This window comes from Podarcis filfolensis, assembly GCF_964270895.1.
Source record: "Podarcis filfolensis genome assembly, chromosome: 2".
NCBI lineage: Eukaryota > Metazoa > Chordata > Lepidosauria > Squamata > Lacertidae > Podarcis > Podarcis filfolensis.
In genome coordinates this window covers 40655643-40670580 of record NC_139605.1, presented here as the reverse complement: position 1 = coordinate 40670580, position 14938 = coordinate 40655643, and the positions used below count along the sequence as shown (strand labels likewise).

Sequence of the window (14938 nt, the reverse complement as noted above, 5' to 3'; positions counted from 1 at the left end):
GACATGCCATGTTCGAGGAGGGGCATGGAACAACCTCGCTGTGTTTTAAGCTGGTTAACGTGTAAGCGGCCTAAGAATCACATTATGGGGCCACAAGCAGATGCATGAATAGATTCATATGGAGGTGGGTTTCCCCCCCCCCCTGTGAACCAACATTTCTAGATGAGATACAACCAACCCAAGACAACACAACACATGGCCAGCCCAAGCCACCACCACTGCAGAAAACATGGTGGGATACATAGACACCATCCAAATAGAGTAGTAAAGGTAAAGGGACCCCTGACCATTAGGTCCGGTTGTGGCCGACTCTGGGGTTGCGGCGCTCATCTTGCTTTATTGGCCGAGGGAGCCGGCGTACAGCTTCCGGGTCATGTGGCCAGCATGACTAAGCCGCTTCTGGCGAACCAGAGCAGAGCACGGAAATGCCGTTTACCTTCCCGCCGGAGCGGTACCTACTTGCACTTTGACGTGCTTTCGAACTGCTAGGTTGGCAGGAGCTGGGACCGAGCAATGGGAGCTCACCCCGTCGCGGGGATTCAAACCGCCGACCTTCTGATCGGCAAGTCCTAGGCTCTGTGGTTTAACCCACAGTGCCACCCATGTCCCTCCAAACAAAGTACTGCTTCGCAAAAACAAGGGCAGAAGCTTGGTGGTAAAACTAGGCCCTCCCATGGTGCTCATGGCAGGAGCACCCCATGCGTGAAGTGGCTCATAAGAGTCGCAGGAAACAAAGACACACAAGCGAGATGGGTGGGTGCTGCTGTCCCTTCTGCTTTCTGACTTCAAAGGGGGTGGGCGATTAAATCGGGGCATCTCTGTAGAATGGGAATGGCCCGGTTTCAAGGGACACCATCTTTTTACATACTGACCTAGCTGGAGAGAAAATGTATACATCTAAGTCTGAAACCTGAAGTGTTCTGCGAGGGAAAACGAATATGTTTTAGCCTTAAAGGGATCACAGACTGCAATTATATAATTCTTGTCAACTGATGTTAAAGATAGGCTGGAAAGAATGTATGCTGAGGCCCCGTAATAAAATGAGCTCCTTTACTCCTTTCAAATGTTTGTAAGCCTTGGAGGTTATCCAAAGGTCAAATACAGGAAAAGTCTTGGTGAACAGAAAACATAATCAAGAGCTTGCTTTTTTCTTTCTTTCTTTTTTTAAATACTGGCCCTTTCTGTAATAAAATAAAATCATTTGTTAAAAAAAGAGGGGGTTGGACTGGCTGTGTCTGCTTAGATCTAAGGCCAGAGGGGCTGAGTTTTAATCAAAGGCTGCTGTTCTGCCTTCCTCCCTTGCCCCCCAACCGTGCCTGCCAGTTAACATAGACAGAGCCCACTCTGGCCACATCAGGGGGTGGGATATCAGGGGAAGAATGACTTCAGTCGCAGCTGGGCAAATGGTTCTATAAAGATGAGTGCAAGGTTCTCCCTCACCTGGACTTCACTGAAAGAACAGAGCCAGGGGCTCCATAAGTATGCAAAGACGCAGATTTCCCTAAGTCAGTAATAGAGCTAGTGAGAATGCTTTGGGGTCTGCCCCACCAACCTGCCTGCCCTCAGCCAGCCCCGACCTACAACTCATCTGGTGGGCAGCCAGTTGTCTCTTTCTTAAATCTCAGTGTTGCCCTTGCAGAACTCAGCAGGAAGGATTGGGATAAAACCAGAATTGGTTGGCTCTGCCTGTCATGGGCTCTAGCGCCACCTAATGTTGGGCTCCCTGACTTTCGCCCTACCAGTCTCAATGGGTGTCAGCCACCACTGGGTCTGTAGGCTCGTTTATAGGTAGGAGAGGCTTTAGCTGTTGGAGGTGGACTCAATCTGTGAAGACTGTCGATATGGATAGCAGAGAATGCCCAGGCATCAGCTATACTTTTTTTGGCTCATTTCCTCATAGCTTCCATTATTGAACCCTATGCTCCTCTGCACCCCTACAAATGATGAACTGGCTGCCATATGCACTGGTCTCATTTACCCCAAAAAGAAGCAGAAAAGTCAAAGAGCCCTCTAATTATCCAGAGGCTCTTACGCAAAATTTACTCATGGCAAGTCTTTGACTAACGTCTTAATCCTGTAAACCAACCTTTGGCAACCTGGTACCCTCCAGATATTTTGGACTACAACTCACAGCAGCCTGGCTAGGGTTGAGGGAACTATATTCCAAAGCATCAAGAGGGTACAGAGGGTGCCAAGTTGAAGAAGGCTGCTGTAAAGTAGCCAACAAATGAAGTCAATTATGAAATTATCCTGTTTAGGAAAGCTCATCTTATAAGCAAGCCCTGTACTCCTTTTCTATTCAAAATAAGAAGTCCCGAATTGCTTTACCAAGTACATTGTTGGAATTGATCTCAGCAATGAAATATAGAGGCATGCCTTGGGTAGAACAGGGCAGCTGTTTCATATCTGCCCCAAGCAGAAATCTTGGGACAGTCCTACCTTTGCCATTTGCATAACACATTCTCAGTGTTCACACATTAAGGGATACCCACTGGGTATTTGTACAACACACCATAACATATTAATAATCTCTCAGAGTCATTAAGGCAACCAGGCATTACCTCTCACTAGGCAAGGGTGTTAATCCAGCACCGAATGAAAGGGAAGTGCAGTACATTATCACTTTACTAAAAAATGAGATTTTCCGTTGATGTTTCCCATCTGGCTTTCTTTAACAGGGGAAGCCTGGCCTGAAGGGCTAAATTTGGTGGAAATCCATGAAAGAGACCTCTACTGGAGATGCAAGTGAGGTTGGAACTTTATTCCATTATCTGAAGCTCAAGGGAAGAGGAGGGAGAGTGAGGAATGCTCCAAGCCCACCATCTCTAAATAGGCAACTTGCCTTAGGTCATTGCCTAAGGAAATCTGTAATTAATGTTCTTTGAGGCCATTTCTATGCAGCTGCAAACTGAAACAAAAAAAGAATGTATATGGTCATTCTCTGGCTTGGACTTCCTTAGCCAAGAAGTTACGCTTCTGTTCAATGCTGTTTCACACCACCCCAATCTCATATTCCAGGGGGTTCCAGGCACTCAACCAGGGTTCGGCTTCCATGCAATGAGGGACAGCAGAAACGGTGGTGTCTTTATGATATATGGTTTATTTACACATATACACAACCTGAGCTTATGATGGAGGCACTTACAGCATTCACACCTCACAAAGGTCTTGTTTCTCCCAGAGCCACAGCCTTGTTTCTTGCTTCTACCTCTCTCACACCAACTCTGCCTTTGTCTTTCTAACTATCAGTGAGCTGAAGGAGGGAGGCCCACCCATTTTCCATCAGGCACACAGTCTCTTCCTTTGCCAGTGTGGTGTAGTGGTTAAGAGCGGTAGTCACGTAATCTGGGGAACCGGGTTCGCATCTCCGCTCCTCCACATGCAGCTGCTGGGTGACCTTGGGCCAGTCACACTTCTCTGAAGTCTCTCAGCCCCACTCACCTCACAGAGTGCGGGGAGGAAGGGAAAGGAGATTGTTAGCCGCTTTGAGACTCCTGAAGGGGAGTGAAAGGCGGGATATCAAATCCAAACTCCTCTTCTTCTTCTTCTTTGTTACCATAATGGCCCATACTTAGAGGGCCATTACCTCACCAGGAAGATAGCCTGGCTGTTCCAGGAATTGAATTCATGGTGGATCCAGGAATTAGAAGGGGCCCAGGCATACAGCCTATCACTACCGGAAACTCATATCAATATATTAGATCAGTGCATGAGGTTAACTTTCTTGGGGCCAAGGACAGCACTGGCCCACGATCAACACCCTGAGGCATACTTGCAAAAGCAGGTGGGGTGAGAACTACAGTTCTTGAAAAGCCTTATTCTTCACTATTTTACCTTTTTTATTTTAAAAAATCATTCAATATTCATTGTTAAATTCAGGTCCTTTCTTTCTCTCTCTGTCTCTTAGAAGAACAGACATTGAGAAGGTGTCAATTTGCAAAAACCTTTTGGCCTCACAGCAATGGACCTACAAGAGTAGTCAGTAAAATGTATTTGTTAAATTTTAAAAATGGACTAATGGTGGTAAGGTCTTCCAGTGCCAACTAAATCACCTCTTAACATCACAGAGGGGGACTAGCTTTTCTTTTAATTAAAAAAAATGTTTGATTTAATTAAAATATATTTTACCATAATGGCATCACAGCAGGTGACCCATGGGAGAAGTCTTTTTTTTAAAAAAAAACACCACTATATTTTTTTATAAGTTAAAAAATGACAAATTGGGGTGGGGGGGAGTGGGCTATGGCTTAGCCACCCCTGAATTAGATCAATAGGTTGGATGGTGGCTACAGCACAAGTGGTACAAGTCTCATACCGAAGCTGATCGAACACACGTTAGAGTGCACAGCCGTGCCTACAGTGCAGCAGTGACGGCAGTGAAGAAAGTTGACTTCTCTGGCACCTTTGTATCCTCAAGCAGCTGCCCAGCAGGGCTATTCTGAGTGCTTACAGGACCAGTGCAGGTCAGGATTATCAGAACACAGAGACAGGTTTGCAAGGCACACATTGTACACCCCCAGAACTCATCTTATCCTCATAACAACCTTGTGAAGTAGGATAGGCTGAGAGAATGTGGCTAGCCCAAAGTCAGCCAATGAGCTTCAAGGTTCAGATGGGCTCTGAACCTGGGTCTCCTTGCTCCTACTCCAATAATAACCACTAACCTTATTTTTATTATTGTAAGTTATTTTAAACTGTTTTTATTGTTGTGTTTTATTGTTGCAACGTGCCCTGGGACCTAGTTATACACTCATGGACTCCATTCACTAGACCCTTTCAGCATGTCAAGATGTAAGATGAATCCATCCAGTTTCAGGTTTTAATGCAGGTGAAACACTCCTTCAAAAGTGTCCCTATGAGCTCAGGTTGTGTGTGACTATGTACACAGTACTGACTGGGGATTTCAGGCAAGACCCCTGAGGTCTCTGCCCACTGAGTGTCATTTGATATCCTCATCACAGTTTTCCTACAAGAGGACGATCTTTGTAAAGGAAAATGTGTGCTGCAGACTTGATAACAAATCACAACATTTTTTTTCAGATTGTCACACCTACAGGTACGGCACTTGGTTTCTCTACAAAATTACCGTACCCTTGATGACTGGCAGCTGAATGTGTGGACAGGCTACACTGAAAGGCATCATGTTTGAAGTGATTCAAACAATTTATCTGCAGAACTGAATCTGTGGTGGTCCTTTTGCACATTGAAGTCATCGCTGTTCATAGACTCCCTCCAAATGTAGAAAAGGAAATGGGGCTATGCCCCCAAGACTGCTGTGCCCCACTGGCCTTGCACCCTAGAGCTGGTGGTCTGAAAAGATGCACCTGGGTACATAAAAGATGGGTGTCCATGGATGTGCCAAACAATTGCAAATCCTGATGACACAGGGTTCCCTGTGGACACCTATGCACATACAACCGTATGCACCCAGGTGGCCCTTTCCAGGCCTTCAGCTCTACATGCAAAGTTCAGTGGGTATGGTCTCATTCCCCTCTCTATGCATTTCCTCTATATGTGGAGGGAAGTTGCGAAAAGGGTTTTGGTATTGCAGTAAACACATGAACACAGAAGTCCAAAGTTGCGGTGCACCAGCTGAATCCAGGAACATGCTGCCATCACAAAAGCTGGTTTCATCTGCCCCATTATCCTTCTGATGTTCTCCCTGCATTGAAAAAGGTACTATGGAACCAGCCTTCCAAACGCTTAGACAATAAAATTCAGAATTCTGTGCATCTTTATTGATCAATGTTTATTGATGTTTCCCAAGGAAGACACACCATTAATGGCTGTGATTTGCTATTACTCAAAGAAGGTCCACTTGTTCCCACTACATACCATGGATCTACTGATCACATTCTGCCTTCATTGCATTTCAGTCTCATTTATTCCATTTTCCTCCAAGTTGTTCAGAAGAGTATCCTTTTGTCTCAAGCTTGGATTTCTTCTTCTGTGCCTCAGCTAAAAAGTCAGCAACAGATTTATCAGAATTGTCAATGCAAATATCAGAACTTTGCTCTGGGGGAATCTAAGGGATTCTCCGGTCTACTCTTGTTAGGCAAAACAGTGATGCTGGAGAATGAGTTTGGCTTTGAAGTACGTGCTCATATTGCACTGACATCACGGTCCAAGCCAAGATAGGGTTAGGGTAAGGAGCTACCTGACTAATACCACCCAGCTCAGCAGTGCCTACGTCATGCTGGCCACATGACCTGGACAGCTGTCTGTGGACAAATGCCAGCTCCCTCGGCCTGAAGTGAGATGAGCACTGGACTTAACAGTCCAGGGGTCCTTTACCTTTACCTTAATCTGAGTGGCAGCTGTTCTCCAGGGTTTCAAACAGGGACATTCCCAGCCCTACCTGAATATGCTGGGGATTGAACCTGGGACCTTCTGCATGCTCGGCAGATGTTCTGCCACTGAGCTACAGTCCTTCCCCAGCCATTCAAGAGTCCTTTGGTTTCTCTTTCTTTCCGTCCTCTCGCCATAATTAATCCAACCCCCCACCAAGAACGCCTCCTCAAAATCCACCTTCTCCTTTGAGCCTTTTGCTCACTCCTCAGCCAAAACAGCCTCAGTACATGTAACTGCTTTGTGACTCCCACTGCTGAAATTAAGATTATAAACTTCTCAAGGGCAGAACCTGCTTGCTGTTAATCTGAAAAGCACTTTGTACATTGACGGCACAACAGTTAGAACAGCAATAATATATAAAGGTCTAAGCTCTACCTCTGCTTTTGCCGATTGCAAAACCAATGCAATTTGTGATCTTGCCACCTTCTCTGCGGCTCTGGCTATTGCGTCAGACCTTGCCTCTTTTGCTGTTTCCGTCTTTGGCCCTGTACTGGCTTCTGATGCCTTCAGCTTGACTGCTGGTAATTTGGCCTTGGCTTCAGCTGCTTCTTCTGCTTCTCTTTGGGGTACATTTGTTCTTTCTTTCCCACGTGACATTTCTCAGCCTTTTCCCTTTGTTGCTGCTGTTCCTGCTTCCGTGTCTGCTCTTGATTGCTTTGTTGTGTAGCTATAAACACACACACACACACACTGCTTATCAGAATCTGAGAGTCCCGGACTGGCATTTGTCACTCTGAACCTCTGGCAAAATATGTCACCACCCCTCATTGTAAAGATTGCCAGGTAGAGGCATCCAAGAAGGCTTCCTAAAGTCCTTTGCCTGGGGGCTGGAAAAATCAACATTCCCTGATGGCATGTGGGACAGCTAAATCCCTTCCCTCTCATCACATCTGAGAAAACTGTGAACAAAGGTTCCTATGCCTCTGCCATGGAACAATGTATTCAGGATGCTGTGGGTTCATCAGCAATGGAATAGATATGCATTGCAGGTAATGCTTTAATACCACTGGCGCTGTGAAAACAGGATGCTGGACTGGATGGGCCTTTGGCCTGATCCAGCAGGCTCATCTCACGTTCTTATGGCAAATAAGATGTTTCTGGACTCCCAACTCCCACCAGCCCAATCAGCATGGCCAGTGGTGAGGGATTATGGGAGGTTTAAGCCTCTGGACACCAGGATAGGGAGGGCAGGGCAAGTCAATCTTCAAGTGACCATGGGTTATACCCAATGTTGGCCTTACTTTGACTAGATCCATGAAAGGTCACACACAGAACTAACTTAGGTTCATTCATTATAGTGGGTCTTCTTTGAGTAGACCTTAGTTGGATACAAACCCAAGTGCTATTTCCCCCCAAGTCCCTAGGCTGGCTTCCATCACACCTCAGAATCGATATCAAGTTTGCAATACTTTGTTTTTTCACCTCTGATCCCCTTGTATCTCCTTCCTCCACCTATTCTCACACCTTTGATTCTACTTGGACTTCTTTTGCTACTCTTTGGCTGTCTTTCTGTACAGGTCTCTTGTACAATGTTGCCAGCTGCCACTGCCAGCTGTTGTTTTTTAGATTCATGCTTTTGGATTGCTAAAACGCAGGCTACCCTCACTATGTCTATCAAGTAATGGTCTGAGGACACCATCACCCTGGCTACATTTGAACACATTTCTTATGGACATCAGTTTTGTAGGGATAACTATTTGTACATTTGGAGGGCTTACATTAACTTACCGTATTTTTCGCCCCATAGGACGCACTGGCCCATAGGACGCACCAAGTTTTTTGGGGGGGAAATAAAGGGGGAAAAAATTATTTCCCCCCCAGGTGCTTGTGGGGCCGGCAGCGGGGAGACGCACTGTGCCTCCCAGCTGTCCTCAGAGATTGCGGGGCAGGCAGCGGGGAGAAGCGCTCTTCTCCCCGCCGCCCGCCTGCAGAACAGGTCCAGGGACAGCGGGAAGACGCGCTGTGCCTCCCAGCTGTCCCCGGAGCTTGCGGGCAGGGGGCAGGGAGAAGCGCTCTTCTCCCTGCTGCCCGCCTGCAGACCAGGTCCGGGGACAGCGGGAAGATGCGCTGCGCCTCCCCACTGTCCCCGGAGCTTGCGGGGCAGGGGGCGGGGAGAAGCGCTCTTCTCCCTGCTGCCCGCCTGCAGACCAGGTCCGGGGACAGCGGGAAGATGCGCCGTCAGCCTCCAAACCACATCGGGAGACAGCGGAATGGCGGCGTTCCGCCTCCCCGCTGTCCCCCGACCTTGTGGGGCTGGCGCTGCGGCTCTCCTGAAGCCTGGAGAGTGAGAGGGGTCGGTGCACACCAACCCCTCTCACTCTCCAGGCTTCAGCGAAAGCCTGCATTCGCCCCATAGGACGCACACACATTTCCCCTTCATTTTTGGAGGGGAAAAAGTGCGTCCTATAGGGTGAAAAATACGGTATATGTTTAACAGAACACAGATGCACTGATGGTTGTTGTATCATTAACGTGAGCTGCTGTCACTGGTATTATTATTTTCTATCATTTCTTATTTCCTATTTATAATTCTTTTATTTTTCCTTCCCCTCTTTGTTAAATTTGCAAATAAAAAATTAAGTTAAAATGTTCTTAAATAAAAACCGACCGCAGTGCTGTCAAACTTCCAATGTGCATGCAATCTGAAAGCCTGCATGATGAACAGGACTGGATGCCCATGGCTCAGATGCACTCTAAAAGCAACACGGAGATTCTTGTTCTTTCTACATTATGAAACGGTGATGACACAAACAGTCAGCAAGGAGAACTACAGAAGAGAACTATGTCAATGCAAAGGGAGACACGCTGGAAGGAGGAAGAGATAGTGCTGGGTGCTTGTCATAGAAAAGTGAGGAGCAGAGCCACTGGGCAAGGGCAGAGAACAGCAGGAGAGAGAGGGGCAAAGTGGCTGGAGTATTTATATTCTGCAATTCCATGTATGCAGAATTTTGCAGGGGGGTTACTGCCTGGTATAGGAACTGGGTATCTGGGAAGGATAGGCTTCACTGTTTAACAGCAAGATGAGACAGTAAAACAAGCAGCCTTGTAGCCCCATCCTGACAGATGAAAGCCACCGCTTTGCTGAAGCTAACTAGGTCCAGCTCAGGTCAGTGCCTGGATGAGTGACCACATAGGAACCACTTTGATGTAAATGGTTGCATGGCAGAGGAAAGGTAGGATATAAATGCCATGAAATAAATAAATGATGTGTTTAATTGTAAGTAAATCCCACTGGTTAGTATTAAATGATGTTTTATTCAGAGTAGACCACTGTAATTAATGAGTCCAACTTAGTCCGAGTAAAATCTAGCCGAATGCCACTCACTGAGTTCAATGAAACATGCACCTCATGAGGGACACACAGGATTTCAGCCTTTAGCCCCAGTCCAGGAAAAGTTATCTGTGACACAAGACCCTTTCCTGGGCACCTTTTCTTGGGAATGGGTTCAGCTGAATTCTGTGATACTTGCTTACTCCCAATTACAAATACGTAGGTTTCAGCTGCAGAGCTCGTTGACACCAATGGCTTGAGCTGTTCACACAGAGCCCAGTCCTGTGCACATTTACTCAAAAGTAAGCCCCACTGTATTCAAAGGGGCTTACTTCCACAAATCGTAGTCTTCTGTCTAGAACGCCCCCTATTTTTGGGGCCTCAAACTTTAGAAAATGGGGGGATTAAGCTTTGGGGGAGGATTATTTGGGGGGATGCCGAAAATCGCTCACCCACCAGAACACAGCACACAACCGCTCACGTCGCTTACAATTGCTGCTTTCAATCTTGGGCTCGCGCTTCGTTCTGGCGGGTGAGTGATTTTCGGCATTCCCACCCCCCAACAATCAAGCAGCCAATCGCTGCTTACAGTTTCGGGCTCGCGCCAAAAAACCATTCACCCGTCTCCCCTCAGCACTACTGGTGTATAAGACGACCCTAAATTTTGAACCTCATTTTTGGTCGTCTTATATACGGAAAAATACGGATTGTGTGCAAAGAGCTGCAGCCTTCATCACAGCCAACTTTTGCTGTGTTGGGGAATTTATAGAGTGCATTTTTAAGTATGCAAAGCATACTGCATTATATAGGGCACCTCCATCAACCATACAACTTTGAAAGGAATGCTGATGAAGAAGATGAAGTAACAATAATAAAAAAATAATCTTCCCCTTTCCCTTGCAGCCCCTCTGCCCTAAATTCTAAGTATAAGGTGTAGCGATAGACACCAACTTGGGTTGGCTTTGAAAGAGGGTCAGGCATTGAAAGAGGGTCAGTAGATTGATGGCTACTAGCAGTAATGATTATATTCTACCTCTGCTCTCAGAGGCAGCCTCTGATTGCCAGTTGCTGGGAACCACAAATGGGGAGAGGGCTGTTGCATTCTGGTCCCATGGCCATCAAGTTGGCCTCTATGAGAACAGGATGCTGGACTGAATGGCCCATCGACCTGATCCAGCAGAGTTCTTCTTATGTTGGGGAACTGTCCAGAGCAGACAGGTGACTACAGGTGAGGAAGGGAATCCCATAATGGATCTCGCCCTTATATCTCACTTTTTCTTGTACAGTACAGTTCAAGGAAGCTAACAAACAAGCCATAAGCGATAAGAAAATTATAGATTGCAAGCAAGCAGTACATCAATTAAAAACACCAGAGTAAAAACGCCAGAAAAGCAGAAGGATTGCGTATCAGTTATGGCAAGGGTAAGGAAACACCCCAAAACCTTCCTGAGCCTAAGCCACCTCACAGGGGGGTTGTGATGATAAGGGGGGTGGGCAGGAGAGGATTGTGGGCCACCATGAGTTCCTTGGAGGAAAGGTGGGATAGAAATGTAATAACAATATAAAAGGGGGAAATGTAAGTTCTTAATACTGCAGAGCCAACACAGAGGGCAAATATTTCAAGTGTTTCACACACAGTAACTCAAAAAATTGAGTAACAGCCTCGTAAGTGCATTAAAAATACAACACTGCAAAATAAAGCTTTAGCATGGGGCGGGGGGGGGGGAACCCATTAAAATAAAACCCAGCAAGTCTAAAAAAACATTTCCAGAGTTTCAGCATATGGCTATTTGCTGTGGAAGAATCCTAACAATTGTGGTAGCCTTGACAGTGAAATCTAAGCATATCTATCTATCTGTCTGTCTACCAACCTACCTGATTCAAATCCCCTGCAATGTAAATAATTACACACACACACACACACACACACTGTCCTGCAGAAAACAAAGGACAAGTTGCTCACTTTTGATGTGTAACTGCTGTTTAACGTTCTACCTGCCTATCTGGTTCATTAAATAGTAACCCTGTAGTTCTGCTGACAAGAACGTATTCTTTACCTCCGCTCCTCCACCCCCAGTGAGTTACCCTGAAGACTGGTCATGCTCAGTGACCAAGGAACAACGAGCTGCCTTTTCAGGCTGCAAAACTGCTGTCCTTTGGTAACACATGTACATTGGCAAGTCAGTCATGCCTACCTGAAGGCAGCCCTCGCAGCCCAGCCGCAGCCAGGCTTCCCTGCCTCTCCTGCCCCCACTTCAAGCACAATGTCTCTCAACAGGGACAATATGAGTCCATTACAAGTCTGCTGTGTTGCTGCAACAAGCCCCGGAAAATATCTATTTCTCTCTCTCTCACCTAGGCACATGAACAAGGTTCCCATGTTTTGAAATTGCTTATGAAATATCACATTAATTCGGCATTTGGTGCCCTCATAAAAGTAAGCATACATTGACTGAGACTCTGCAACCATGGGATTGCAATGTCCCGGGCAGTATTATTTTCAAAATATATATTTTTGTAAAACTACCCCCCCCCATAATAATCCTGCTGCAGTAGTTTCACTTTCCATCCCCTTTTCAGATACACGTATATTGTATGTTTGTAGTAAAATTTTATAAACCAAAATGTGTTATGGGCTACATGGCTGGAATTTGCACTGCAAAACACACGTCAAAGTTCTTGAAAATAGTTGCAAAAGCTTATGAAAGAGCATCAAAATTATGAAAGGGAAGCAACATGCAAAGCGGGATGGGCTTCACACACACACACACACACACACACACACACATACACACACACTAAAACAGAGCAAAATGACCTCACAAATTACATCACTACACTCACTTGCACTCATGGTGACCCAGGTGTGGACATACAGGAAAAAAGAGTGCTATATAAACAGACATCACACCATGAGGAAGGAAACTTCATTGGTCTGGAAATCCTCAAAAGTGGTTCCTGTGCTTGGAATATAGACCAATTGCCTGTTCTGATAGGGTTGAATTCCCTCTAAAAGAGCATGTATGTAGTTTAGAGCTACTCCTGGACACATCTTTGTTGTTAGAGGTCCAAGAGACCTCTGTGGCTTGGAGTGCCTTTTACCAGCTTCGCCTGGTGTGCCAGCCACAGCTGTATCTAGAAAACCTGCCCACTATAGTCCATTCATTGGTAATGGGTTACTGCGATGTGCTCTATCTATGTAAGGCTGCAGATGGGGCAGATGGCTGACAGCACCTAACACCTCTGCTAAAACATCTGCACTGGCTACTCATATGAACAGGTTCAAGGTTCTTGTGTTAATATATAAAGCCCTGGGCACGTTTGGTCTAGGATACCTTGACGACCACCTGAGCCCTTATATCACTGCTCAGTCACCAAGATCATACGGAGGACCACTGTTAGTTGTCCCCTGAATTTCAGAGGCCCAGCTGTCTTCAACTAGAAGCTGGGTATGTAGGGTGCTTGTCTCATGCAGTGGGACATTCTTCCAGCAGAGATTTGGCCTTTGACTTTGAGGTACTTCTTGAAGGCCTTTTTGTGCCAAAATGTTTAAAATGTTCTTGAGTTGCCAGCAGTTTGCACAATTATTTTGTAACGTTTTTGTGCTGTTTTACATTTTATAGTACTTGATGTTTTCTATGAGTTGGCAGTGTATAAATATATGCATAAATAAAATTTCCTGTGCAACCTTCATGCTCCTTCACGTTGCTTCAGGTTTCAGTGGAACGATTGTCCAAAAAATGGGTGTGCAGAATAGCTCTCAGATCCTGGATGCTGGGTGATAGGGGAATCCATGTAACCCATGGATCTCTGTTGCAGCACATTCTATGCTCTCCGAGGCTTTAAAATGTTTCTCTGATAAATCGTGTGTGTTGCTGCATCAAACATTTGTGAGCCTTGGTCTTTGCTCATGCAAACTGTAGGCTTGCTGAAATCAATGGGACCTAAAACTGCTTATTGTTGAATCATACCCATAGTCATTAAGCTCGGGTCATTAAGCAGCACCTCTGGGTATTCTCTAGAGAGAGAAAAAATCTGGCTACTTACTGGAATATCACTCAATTGCTTCTCTGGACCTCTGCCTGATTATTATCACTTCAGAATAGCCTTAAGAAGTTCTCATACTTTTCAGAACCCTTGAAAAGCCAAGGTAATAATTGACAGCAAGGAGGGCAAACGTTCAATTCACGAGAAGCCCATAATAATAAGTGACCTTCTTTACGTAAAAACTTTTATTTATCTCCCAAGGACAACCATGAATTTTGCATGATTCTGTGCTTAGTGCCAAACATGGGCAAACGTGGGAAATCCAGTCTGGGATAAATGGAGAAAGAACTGGAGACAGATAAGGGAGGTGCGGGTTCAAATCCCCAGGAAATTCCCTGGGTGACCTTGGGTGGTTCTAAGTAATGGCAGAGTGCTTCAGACCTAGGGGCCAGATGCAATCCTCCAGACAACTCTATCTGGCCTTTGAGACTACCCCCCAGGCCAAGCCCCCCTCTCCAGTCCACACCCCTCATTGGCATTGCTTCACACCCTCCTTGAGGGTTTTTGCCTGATAGGTCTCCTTAAAATCTGATAATGCGTCTTGCTTGCTTGGGTGGCAGATAGGGAAAAAGGAATGAGTGTATGTAGAAACTAGCCTGCTGTAAAAAAGGTAACAATTATATTACTTGCTCTATAATTTTGCCACTTATGGAAAAGTGGGATTAAAATTTGTGGAAGGAAGGAAGCGTAAGAATATCTCTTATTCCATTGGATTTCCTTCTCCAGGGTAAAATCATCATCAACATCTACTGCTCTTGACCAGCATTAAAATAATGTGACGTTTCCTTTTTTCATTCCTTGCACTGCTCATGGCTCTGGTGCCAAATTCAGCCAACAGGAAAGATTTAATCCATGAAAATTCATTAGACACAGTGCAGGCAAATGATCAGAGAGCAACAAATGAAACACACAACCAAGTCCAGCAAACAAAAACATGGGAGAAATCTCTGAAACAATTGTCTGCTCAATGCTCTTCTTCCTTCTTTTAGCTAAAATATATTAGGTCATCCATTGCTTTCTTCTTAAAAAATCCCCCAACCCAGTCATACTGAGGAGGAGACACCACAGATAATCTACGTCAGCAGTACATAGTACCCATATCCCATCTCCATCTATCTGCTAAATGCTATTACTGTATCTGATGCTATATTCTTTCAGTCTTTCTTCATTCACACTGCAAGCTGTCCCACTCCGTCTTGGTGGGCGGTGTTACATAACAATTTTGCTTCCTCAACTTCCAAAAATGAAGTTCCAAAATGGAAATTATTT

The 14938-nt window shown here is 45.6% G+C and overlaps 1 protein-coding gene and 1 long non-coding RNA gene across 2 annotated transcripts in view; one reads left to right on the top strand and one right to left on the bottom strand.

Annotated features, from left to right (window-relative positions):
* Nucleotides 1-14938, top strand: part of LOC310757703 — a 421645-nt gene that overhangs the window by 71100 nt on the left and 335607 nt on the right. The window lies entirely within an intron of this gene.
* EEFSEC (eukaryotic elongation factor, selenocysteine-tRNA specific) overlaps nucleotides 5735-14938 on the bottom strand; it is a 263572-nt gene continuing 254368 nt past the window's right edge. Inside the window, exons 16-17 of the mRNA XM_083603068.1 lie at nucleotides 6727-7018; nucleotides 5735-5958 (exon numbers count right to left, since the gene is read on the bottom strand). The gene's annotated coding sequence lies outside the window, so the exon portion shown is untranslated. The remainder of the gene's footprint in view (nucleotides 5959-6726; nucleotides 7019-14938) is intronic.